Below are 12,649 nucleotides of genomic sequence, written 5' to 3'. Positions count from 1 at the left end.
TTGGCTCTCACCCTGCCAATTCCACGCCTCTCAAGGACGATCAGAAGACTGGAATCGTGGACTGAAGTGTCAAATCAGGGCATTGATCAGCAAGGCTCTTATTATACTGGTCAAGATTTCCCACCAAACAACTCCCCTAAAAAAACAATTTCCATTCTCACTCAGAAACAAGTATGCAGAGTCCCATTTTTCAAGCTTGCTTGGGCTGTACAATGAATTATTATGGGGACAGAGCAGATGGGAGACTCTTCTATTTTGTTCACTTCAACTGTTCTCTGTCCCAGTTCTGCCTGTGCTGAAAATTTTTAATGATTTTTTTAATTTGCAGATTTCAATATAGAGTATGAAGTTTCTGAAAATGCCTATTCTTAAAATAATAAAAATGCTTTAGCCTTCAAGAGTGCGTTTATTATTAGGTGAAAAAACTCCTGTTATCCTTAAGAAAAAAAAAAGTAAAGATCCTAAATAACAACTTTGTGTTTTCTTTGTTTGTTTGTTGTGTTTTTTGTTTTGTTTTGTTCTGTTTTTTACTGATGATACCTTTTAGCATTAACTTAGCTAATACAAACATGTAGTACTAGGAAGCTATATACAAGTATTCGCATTTATACATTTTATACACAGTGTTAGGAGAAATTATACTTTTACTGGGTAAAGTATGAGAACGACAGAAATGTAACAGTGGTATTGAATGCATTTTAAATCTTGTTACAGGGATTTATATGCTAATGAGGCACATTATCTAGATCTTTGGACAGCAAATCTCAGAAATACCTATTAGCTATTGTGATTTCAGTTGCAGAGAACGCTGAATGACACGCTCTGCAGTAGACAGGGAATTTTTTTTTTGACAGTGTTCTTCCCGCTTTGTGATACAATGATCATTTTAATGAACTCTATGTCCTTGAGTCATATCTTAATGAGAACTTGCTGGCTGAATAGGAAAAAGAAAGCTACAGATCAGAGCTGGACAAAAGTACTTAAATAATTTCATTATTAAAACATTCATCTCCCAAGTATATGAATTCTTCCTGTCATTATTGGGTTGGAACACGATAGTCTCCTGAATATTTCTTTTAAATGGTTTATGATAGAAAATTTCAGCTAATAATGTGATGAAACTCCATTTATTCATCACCCAGTCTTAACAATTATCAACATTTTGGCAATCGTGTTTCATCTACCCACCTTGGTTTTTTTGTTTGTTTTTTCAGTATTTGAAAGCAAATTCCAGGTAATATAAATGTTTGTGTGATGGTTAATTTTATATGTCAACTTGGCTGGGCCAGTGTATTAGTCTGCTCGGGCTATCATAACAAAATACCACAGACTGGCTTAAACAGCAGACCTTTATTTCTCAGCGTTCTGGAGGCTGAGAAGTCCGAGATCAAGGTACCAGCAAGGCAGGTTTTATTCTGAGGCCTCTTCTCTTGGCTTATAGGTGGCTGCCATCTTGCCATGTGCTCACATGACCTCTTCTTTGTGAGCACCTTAGAAGGCCAACAATCCTACTGGATCAGGGCCCCACCCTTATGACCTCATTTAATCTTATTATTTCCTAAAGGCCCTATCTCTAAATAGTCACACTGGGGATTAGAATTTCAACATACAAAAATTTTTTTAGAGGAGAACCACAATTAAGTTCATAGCAGCCACTGTGTCCACATACTTGTCAAAATATTGTTCTGGATGTTTCTGCAAAGGTGTTTTTTGGATGAAAATAACATCTAAATCTGCAGACTGAGTAGAGCAGATTACTCTACACAATGTGGGTGAGCCTCGCCCAATCAGTTGAAGGCTTTAATAGAACAAAGACTGAGCAAGAAGGAATTCTGCCAGCAGAAGGTCTTTGGACTCAAACTGCTGCTCCTCTCTAGGTCTCCAGCCTGCCAGCCTACCCTACAGATTTTGGGTTTACCAGCCTCCACAGTTATGTAAGCCAATTCCTTAAAATTACTCAATCTCAATTTCTTTCTCTCTCTCTCTCTCTCTCTCTCTCTCTCTCTCTCTCTCTCTCTCTCTCTATCTCTCTCTCTCTCTCTCTCTGTCTCTCTCTCTCAACATATATATATATATATATATATATATATATATATATATATATAATCTATCTATCTATCTATCTATCTATCTATCTATCTATCTATCCATCTATCATCTATCTATCTATCTGTCATCTATCTCTATGTCCTGTTGGCTCCATTTCTCTGGAGAACCCTGACTAATACAGCTTGTAAACGCTTCAGTATGTACCTCTAACAATGTGGACCTCAAAAACCAACCAACCAAACAAAAAAACCCCTCACAATCACACTCAACAAAATTAACAATAATTAATTTTATAACATCTGTGTAACATCTAACATACAGTTCATGGGCAATTTGCTTCAACTATCTAAAAAATGTCTTGGTGTGTCAGGATTTAACAAGGTCTACACATTTTGTGTGGTTAATGTGTTTCTTGAGTTTCTCTCTTCCCCTCTCTCTTTTGCATTAAAAATATTTTTTATTATCATGAAAAATTTCACACATACACAGACGTAGAGACAACAGTATGCTAAAGCCACAAGTGCACTCATCAGCTTCAATAATTATTGACCTATGGATGATATTGTTTCATCGATACCCCCTTCCCCACTTCCACTCATATCTCCATATATTATTTTTAAACAAGTGCCAGATGTTGCATAATTTCAAAGGTAAATGCTTCTGTATGTATCTCTAAGAGATCAGAAATATTTTTTAAAAATATAACTATAACATCTTTGTCAAGTCTACAAAAATTAATAGTAATTCCTTAACATCATTTAGTATCCAATAAGTGATACTTAGATTTCCCTGATTGTCCCATAAATATCTTTTGACAATTGGTTTGTTGGCAATCAGGATTCAATGAAGGTTCACACATGACATCTGGTTAATATGTGCTCATGTTGATATGGACGGAATTGTGTCACCTCCCCCCAAATCCATGTGTTGAAGCCGTAATCCCCTCTGTGACTTTGAAGAGGGATTTTGGGAGAAAATAAGGTTAAATGAGGTCATAAGGGTAGGGCTCCTAACCCAATAGGATTGGTAGCCTTATAAGAAGTGGAAGAGAGATCAATCTCTCTACCTATATGCAGACACTGAGGAAAGGCCAAGTGACTACGCAGAAAAAAGGTGGCCATCTGCAAACCCGGAAGAGTGTCCTCATGAGAACCTGACCATGTTGGCACCCTGATCTCAGACTTCCAGCTTCCAGAACTGTGAGAAAATAAATGTCTGTTGTTTAAGCCACCCAATCTATAGTATTTTGTTATGGCAGCCTGACTAATACAATATACTTCAGTTACTTACACACCCCATCATCCACCGCCTTTATATGCCATTCATTTGTCAAAGAAATTGGGTCATTTGTCCTGCACAAATTCTCACATTTCAGATTTGACTGATTGTATTCTCCTGGTGTCATCTCACATGTTCCTCTATCCCTGTGTTTTCTGTAAACAGGTAATTAAACCTAGAGTCTTGTTCAATTCAGGTTCATTTTGGCAAGACTTCTTTAAAGATCGTGCACTGTACATTCCTATTGTATCATATCAAAAAAATATGTGTTATGTACATAGCTTTAGTGATTGCAAGTTGGCTGCTGGTTCTAGACATAGTTGGCCTGACCTATCCATAATAAATGCCTCCATGAACCTTTCACCTAATGGTTTTAGCAGCCACTGGTGTCCATGGCCTTGATGTACTGATTGAATAAGGATATGAAAATGATGGTTTTCTGTCATTCTTTTTGATTTTATTAGTTGTGATCCTTCTATAAATAAATAATTTCCTATATAAATTACTCAGTTACCGTGAAATACAGTTTATACAGAAAAGGCAGGATAAAATCCTTCCCTTTTATTAACAGCTGTCAAGAGTCAGTACTCTAGAAACCTCCATATATCATCACTATTTTGCTTTTCAGTTATCATTATATAAGCTACTGGATTTTTACATTTTTGATGTGTTTCAACCCACTATGATTATTTTTTTTAGTGTTGAAAAGGACTCACCTATGGCCCGGGAGAGGCCCTGCAAGATAGTTCTGTATCCTTTTGCCATGACCCCAGGTGTCTTTGATAGTGGCTTTGATTTCAGACATAACAACATGTTCTAGCTGTATCTTGAACAATTCCTGCCCCAGATCTTGAATCAGTTGTTTCAACAAGGAGCTCTGGTTTCTATTAGCGAGAAATAGTATTTAGAAACCACATCTAGTGCTAAAGTTGCTTCTTGCCACTGAATTGTCAGTGTCTTGATCTGATGAATAATATTGAGGAAATGAAAATGTCTTCAATAATGAATGAAATTGTAAACATCTCTTAAATTACTCAAAGACATTTTAAGAAATGCTTTTTTTACTTACGAGAAAAAATAATAACTGAGGAAACTGGGTATTAGTAGAAAATAAGTGTTAGTAGACAATTAAACTCAACTTGGATAGATAAATGTTTTATAAAAATGGTAACAAATATTGAATTAAAAGTTATATATTTTGCTGAATATTATATTTCATATTATTTTATTGTTTCTAATAATGGTGGTTTATTCAATATAGAACAAAATATTATGTAATTTTATTACTATGATCATACAATAATATGGTGTAACAATTATATTATTATTCAATTATATTATTATATAATTATTAAATAATATTATTATGTATTAGTAAAGGCCCAATAAAGACAGCTAAATGACTGAATGACACTCACAAATCAGAGCACAGTTCTCTGTTAAGCCTTATGTTCTGATTTGGGGCTCAGAAAATACGCTTACCTCTGGTGGAAAATGGTGCGTCAAATGGTCGCATCTAGCATGTTCCAATTCCTGCTCACCCCTTAACCTTCTGATCAGCATTTGCCTTCCCTTGTGGACTGCTTTACAGGAAAGGGAGTTCATTTATGAACAGACATGAACATTTCAGTTTGCTTGGCAGCTGCATTTCTTATGGCGGATTTATACACAGGCATTTTGATTTATACATTTGTTTCCCATGACTTTGGTCAATGTGACTCAGTCCCCTGAATCTGGTTGCCTGTATGAAATGGAAAACGGAATTGCTGGACATTCCCAGATCAAACTCTGAATTGACAACCGCAGCAGCTTTCCACCATCAGGAGGGAGGCTCCGCCTGCCAAGCCAGCCTCCCTCTCTTTTTGAGGTTGTACATTTGTTTTTGTCCTCTTGAGAGGGGAACCGCTCACCATCTAGAACATGACATGGTGCATTAGCTTTATTTTCTTTGTTTTTAATCACTGTAAACTTCCTTTGGGGGCTCAACTGTATGTTCTCTGGCCTGGCATTCTTTACCTTCATTCCTCCATGGTTCTGTCTCCGAGTCTTTGCCCTGCTGTTTCTTCACCCCGGAGCCATCTACTACCTCAACCCATGAGCATAACTCCCTCCGATTCACCCTGCACGTCTCAGCTTAATCATTACCTCTCAGGGAAACCCTCCCCAGCCCTCAGACTGGGTGATGTCCTTCTCTTCTGTGCACTCCCAGCCTGCGGCACCTTCCCTTCCCAGCACCTGTCCTAGTTTAATGAAACATGTATTTGTATGATAATTAGTTATGGTTGAGAGGCAGAGACCACCTCTGTTGTGCTCACCTTTGCATCTTGGTGCCACCACAGGACCCATCACAGCAGGAGGTGCCAATTACCAACATCAGTGACTAAATAAATGACTGACATGTGCCTGAGGGAGGACAGGGAATGCAGCACACTAGGAAACCACCTCATTTGGGCCCACAAGTGGATAAGCTCTGCCTCATTCAGACTCCTCCTGCAGCCCAGCACCCCGCAAACCTGGGCCAAGGCCAGAGATTATTAGCCTCCCCAGATCCACCAGCTGGCTCATCCAGAGGACATAACCCTTCATCCTGAATTGGTCTCGTGCAGTAGGCTGGTATCGAGTGTGTTTTGGGGGTAACTTACCTCATGCTGTCTTCTACTCCCTCCGTATCGGCCTGTGGTTTCTGACCAACTTTCCTCCTAAAACTCCAGTTTTCTTCTGTGACAGGCTCTCTGCCCTAAATACCAGCCCATGTAATGCTGTGCAGTGTCCACTGTTCTGTCCTTCCAGAGGACTGTCTCACTATTGTGGGACAGGGGTTTTACGAGGTCTGACAATTAAATTTGTGAACTTGTTGCACCGATGTTGCTAACCTTTTTTGATATGAGAAGGATCATTCATTATAAATCTGTACCAACTGGACAAAGAGTTAACCAAGTTTACTATTTAGAAGTGATAAAAGGCTGTATGAAACAGTTAGATGACCTGAACTTTTCGCCAACAATTTATTACTCTTGCATCACAACAATGCACCAGCTCACATGGCACTGTCTGTGAGGGAGTTTTTAGCCAGGAAACAAATAACTGTATTGGAACACCCTTCCTACTCACCTGATCTGGCCCCAATGACTTCTTTCTTTACCCAAAGATAAAGGAAATATTGAAAGGAAGACATTTTGATGACATTCAGGACACCAAGGGTAATATGAGGACAGCTCTGATGGCCATTCCAGAAAGAGTTCCAAAATGGCTTTGAAGGGTGGACTAGGCACTGGCATCAGTGCATAGCTTCCCAAGGGGAGTACTTCGAAGGTGACTAGTGATATTCAGCAAAAAGGTATGTAGCACTTTTTCTAGGATGAGTCTGTGAACTTAATTGTCAGACCTCGTAGTCTGTCACTTCCTTGCTGTGTCATTTTGAACATAACCACATCAGCTCTCTGAGCCTTAGTTTCCTGAATTAAATTATAGGGCTTAGAGCAAGGGTGCTTGAGGAACAAATTAGAGAATACAGACAGCAGCACTTCACTGAAAGTAAAAATTAATAATAATAATAATAATAATAACAAAAATAAAAAAAGAGAGAGAACCTGACAAGTCTAGATTTGGGGAAAGCATCCTTAAAGAGGTTACATTTGAAGGACAAATAGCAGTTATTTAAAAAGTTGTGAGGTGGCTATGATGACAACTAAATTCATTTCAACGGGTATTTTATGGAGCAATTGCTATGCTTTCAGAATTGAGTTATTAATTTGAAGAACGTAAAGGGCATAATAATATGTTCTTGGCTTCATGCTGTTGACAAGTGAGTTATAAAGACCACATATAAACAAGTGGTTCTCAACCATGGGTGATTTTGCACCTCAAGGGAGGAAAATCTGGAGATGTTTTTGGTTGTCATAACTGGGAGAGAGGGGTCCGCTATTGGCACCTAGTGCGTAGAGGTCAAGGGTGCTAATCAACATTCTGTACTGCGCAGGACAGCCACCACCACACATGTTAATAGTGTTGGGGTTGAGAAATCCTGACACAGCCAAAGCAATTCGCCAAAAATCGCTATCAAGGTCAGCTCACCTTTTCTGTCAACAGTAAGCTTATTTTTTAAAAAAATACTGAAATAGAACAAATGTATCAGGAAAGTATCCAAATCATAAGTACACACCTTGTTAAATTTTTTCAAAATGAACACGCCCATGTAAGCAACGCTCAGAGGAAGAAGCAGAACCTGAGCAGCACACCGGAATCCTGCCAGTGCCCCTCCCCTTCAGGCCCCCACTGTCTGTCACTATAAATTAATGTGGGCTGTGTTTGAACCTTTGCGTCTGGTTTCTTTTCCTCCACATTATGTCTGTGAGACTTGCCTATGTAGTTCCTTGTAGTTGTAGTTCTTTCCTCCTCATTGCTACATAGTGTTCCATTGTGTGAATATACTGCAATTTATTTACACGTTTTGATTGCAAACGCTTAAAAACAATTTTTAATGTGGGGTATCTGGACAATTTTCTTTTCTTTTTTTTTTCTTATTTTATTTTATTTTTTATTTTATTTTATTTTATTTTATTTTATTTTATTTTATTTTATTTTATATTTTATTTTATTTTTACATCCCTCACACCGTGAACCCTCCTCCCCCCTGGACACTTTTCTTAACTGGCTAGTTACTTAATCTTTATATGCTTCTACATACAAAAATGTTAAGTTCTTGTACTGGGACTTTGTTAAATCTTGACACGAAATCAGTTAAAAAACCTAGGGGGACACTAGTGAGCCCATTCTCTCACAGTCCTGCCGGTGAATGAATTCCTAGCCGCTCTGGGGAATCAAGACAGCTCTGCACTGAGTTATTAAGTTGGTAGGGGATAGACCAATGCCCATTTTAATATCCTTTGAAAAGCTTCTTCCCCAAACTACAGTTTGTTTCTACCTGTCTTTCATATCAGGGAGAAGGAAACTTCCCACTTTAGAAACTCTTTGTTTTCGTTTTTAATCTTAAAACTTGTCCCACTTCTTGGTGGCCATATTGAAAATGTTTGCTTATTTGCTTAAGTTCACAGGAATGACATTGCTTTGATATTGAAACTCCTAGCTTCTCTTTGTATTTTGTTTGTTTATTTTATTGAAAATCCCAGGATGATATGAGGTCAGAGGTTGGCCAGCCCAGCTGTGGATTATTTGAGCTGAACAGCTGGAATTACTTTTCAGATATTTTGGCAACAAGGAAATCCCAAATGTATTTTGCCCCAAGCACTTTTACACTTAGGAAAAAAAAGTCTGTGGTTTAGAAAGAAATTTAATCGCTCCTCCCTTAATTACTTTAAACTATACTCATTCAAGTACTGTTTGTAAAAAGATATATTGTTCCAAGAAACCTGTAAGACATTAAAAATCCTACTCACTCTACTTTCCCTTGCCAGAAATACAAAAAGAATGACTGCCAAGAATAAAGGAAACTTCACAACCACTTTGTAAAACTGTTTGGCATTCTTTCTCAAAATCGAACATTCGTATAACCTATGACCCAGCAATTTCATTCCTGTGTATACACCCAACAGAAATCTGTGCAGAGCTATGCACTAAAAGACATGTATCAGAATGTTCATACCAGCACAATTTCTAGCAAGTCCAAATTGTAAGCAAACCCAAACATCCATGAACTGCAGGGTGCTTGGATAAATGTTGTATAGTCATACAATGGAATATTACATAGAAATCAAATGAGTGAACCGCAGCTATGCCTAACACCCTGATGAATCTCTGAAACATAATGTCAAATAAAGGAAGTCAAACAAAAAAGAATACATATTATATCATTTCATTTATACACATTTTTTAAAGAATAGCAAAACTAATCTTGGTTGTTAGAGGTAAAAAGAGTGGTTAAGTCTGGAGAGTGAAAAGGGGGTCGCAATAGAGGGGTCTAAGGGGTCTTGTGTGGTACTGCTAATGTTTACTTAGTGACCAGGGAGGCGGTACACAGATGTGAGAATTCATTATCTGCTTTTGATTAGTGAGCTTCTTGATAAACGAGTTTTTGAAAGTAAAAAAGAATGCATTCTAAACCTCAAAGGTTTTAATATTTTAGGAGAGCAATCTAAATCTGAGAAAATACACTCCTTTCCCTCAATTCTCATCCCCATTTGTCCATTTAATTCTAAGGCAGCCTCTATCATAAAGTACATGATTGAGTATTTGAATCATTTGAAATACCCAGAATGGACATCAGTATAACAATTTAGATTAGAACAAAAATAATTAATCAGTCGGTCTCCTGATATTAAAGATTCTTACAGCTCAGTTTACAGATAAACTGCAGTTTTCTGATAACTCATTAAAAATACCCACTTCTCTACGAGTTAAAGAGAAAAACAAAAAGAATTCACCTTTAGACAGCTCCACTCTTTTCTAGTGCAATTTGGTTTTCTGAATCTTGACGCAATCTTGACAGGGATTGAATCTCAAATATATGCATAGAAAATCTCCAAGCCTTCAAATGATAAAATGTTTTCCGTGTACTTCAATTTGCTTACTGATGAGTTACATGCTCTTGGTAAGAGTAACTCTTTATTGAGTTCTTGAAGAATCAAAGCTAGCCATCCAAGTGTTTCTTCCAAAGCCACTGTGTCTGTGGCATCTCATGAATGTTAATGAGGTTGGCATAGTGTCCAGTATGGGTGTGTTTGCGTAGTTAGGTCTCCATGCAGTGGATATAGTAATAAGTGCTTTCATTGTCCTCAGAGAAAAAAATGTGGTTACTGAGTTTCAGAGCCAGTTTTCAAGGAGCGTTCTTCTTAACCACAAAACCTTTCCACAGGTATAATAAAGAATGTTACTGGTAAAGGGAATCACAGGGGGGCGGAAAAAACTAAAGGCAGCCTTCTGCGTTTCAGTTCAAGGCTTGGACTGGTCTGTAGTTGCAGCACAGACCACTTTTTTGTGTGTACATTTACAAAAATCTATTGGATTAGTTACTCTTTTCATTTTCTCTTCTCTTTATCCCTATGCTATAGGCACTTCAGGATGGTTAATACCTGACAGGTATTAACTGTGTATGGAATGAATGGATACAAGACAATGGATACTGGTTTATAAAACCTGGATGGAACATTGGACATCTATTTACTGGCACAATCCTCTCATTTTTCAGGTAAAGAGCCTGAAGGCCAGAGCTGTCAACAGTAACTGACAGCAGAGGTGGAGAGAGGCTGCAGGTTCCCTTCCTCTTGTCTATTTCTCTCTCTGACCCTCTCTGACTGGTAGAATAGGGCTGCCAGCTATGGCTTTACTTGGCAGAACTTTGAGTAGAGAGAAGCTTCTACAAGAATCAGAGTCCACAATAGAGGATTTCTCAGTTCGTGTCAGCCCGCTGCCTACTCATACATGGTATGGCTGACTTTAGAAACCTCTTGCTTCATCCTTCCATCCCCGGGGCTCTACCCTGAGCCTCTGTTTCCAAAGCTTGGCTTTCAAGTTGCTGTCTCAGAAGCTTCCAATACAAGTCTTCACTCTTATCTCTCCTGAGTTCAAAATAATCTCTGTGATTTCCACTTCATTGCCCTCCTGTCTCCACTCCTGTGTTTGCCCCTCAGCATCGAACAGATCCTAAGATGATACTCTGAACTATTCTATTGACTCTTCTTACAACATAATATAAAAATGTGGCCCCACTTATGTCTCTGCAATGCAGGCAAGAAGAGACAGGTCACCGGCTTGGCACTGCACCCAAGAGAGTCCTTTGCAAGTTGAAAATGACTGAAAACAAAAGTTACCCATAGAAGGAAGCAGATGAACAGCAAATAAAAATGAAACTGGTGATTCTATCTCTGGAGATCTTTGAATAACAGGCAATGCCACCACTGGGATAAGCCCCTGCCTTCAATCTAGGTGCTCAGTGGTCACTGGTCCATGAACCAAGCAGGGGCACGCCCAGGAAATTTACATGCCTGCACTGATGCCTTGAACATCCTGGGACTTCCGTGAACCGAGCTCCTATTTCTGAGAGGAACCAGAATTTGGTTAGCAGTTCTAGGTGCCTTTGAAGAGTGTTTGAAATTAAAATATATCGCTCCTAAAACGAAAGGAAATTCAGTTAGTCTAAGTGGAAATGGGACCTTAGGACCACCTTAAATATACAGAGGGTGTCAAAAAAAAAATGTGTACACATTTTAAGAAAGGAAAAAAAACTATTAAAATTATAATACTCAATATATACCAATAACAAAAGATGAATACAAGTCATGTTTGACTTCTGCAATTACAAGAGGTGCTCAAAGTGGTTACCATCAGCGTCCAGACACTTCTGATTACGGCGAACTACTGCTTGAGCAACGTTGACCAAAGTGCCCACTTGTATATATTTTTTTGGCACCCTCGGTATATATACAAAAAGATATTAACTCAATAGACATACATCTATTCTTGAAACACACCCACACTCACACACACACATTAAATTTTCAATTTGGTGTTGATGCAAACAAAAACTCTATGTTATTGATCAAAGACTTTGGTATTTTATTAAGAATTCCTGAAAGCTAAAGCATTTTGGGAAGTAATAAATAAACCATAGAGAAGATGTTGATCAAGATAGTTTTAAACCGTCCAGGGTCTCAGCGTTAGCAAGGGCATGCAGAAATGTAAATTGGTGCAAACTTTCAGGAGGGGTGGGTAGGTTGGTAGTATGTTTCAAAAGTTGCTAAAATGTAGTTATCCTTTGATTGAGCAATTTCACTTCTAGGAATTTATGCTTAAGGAAATTAAAAAACAAATTAAAAAACAAGGCTTTTCATTACAACAATATTTGTTTAAAAATAAAAATCTGAAAATAACTTAAATATCTATGAATAAGGGATTGGTTAAAAAAATTAGACTTTGACTATTCTCTGACTGAAACATTATTCAGTCTTTAAAAGTATTGTTGTGGAAAAATGTCAATTAAAAATATTGAGGAAGAGGGGTGGCCGGGTAGCTCAGTTTGTTAGAGCGTGGTGTTAATAACACCAAGGTTGCCAGTTTCCTCTCCGCAAGGGCCACTGTGAGCTGTGCCCTCCTTAAAAAAAAAAAAAAAAAAGGAATTAAGAGTTGAAAGTGAGAAAAGCAGGGTATAAAATAGGATGGGGTTTTTTTGTAAAGTGGGAGGAGTATGTATATATGCCAGTGTGCTCCCATGTATATGTAGAGAAAAGGTCTAGAAATATATACACCAAAAAGCCAACAACTGTGGAATCATGAGTAATTTTTTACTTTATATTTTACTTTCTTTTTTCTATTATTTTTGTATAAGGGCAGTCTTTTAAATTTCTTGAGAACTTTCAAAAATAGAGAA

The 12,649-nt window shown here is 37.9% G+C and overlaps 1 long non-coding RNA gene across 1 annotated transcript; it reads right to left on the bottom strand.

Moving 5' to 3' along the window:
* Positions 1-390: 390 nt before the first annotated feature.
* On the bottom strand, positions 391-6,262 carry LOC308500889. Its single transcript, XR_013993800.1, has 3 exons — positions 4,810-6,262; positions 4,044-4,211; positions 391-934 (listed from the first exon to the last, which is right to left on the bottom strand). It is a non-coding gene; the product is annotated as an uncharacterized lncRNA (long non-coding RNA).
* Positions 6,263-12,649: the final 6,387 nt, after the last annotated feature.

This window comes from Rhinolophus hipposideros (assembly GCF_964194185.1).
Source record: "Rhinolophus hipposideros genome assembly, chromosome: 8".
Taxonomy (NCBI): domain Eukaryota; kingdom Metazoa; phylum Chordata; class Mammalia; order Chiroptera; family Rhinolophidae; genus Rhinolophus; species Rhinolophus hipposideros.
Note: the sequence above shows the minus strand (reverse complement) of the source record. Positions and strands in the feature narration are given on the sequence as shown.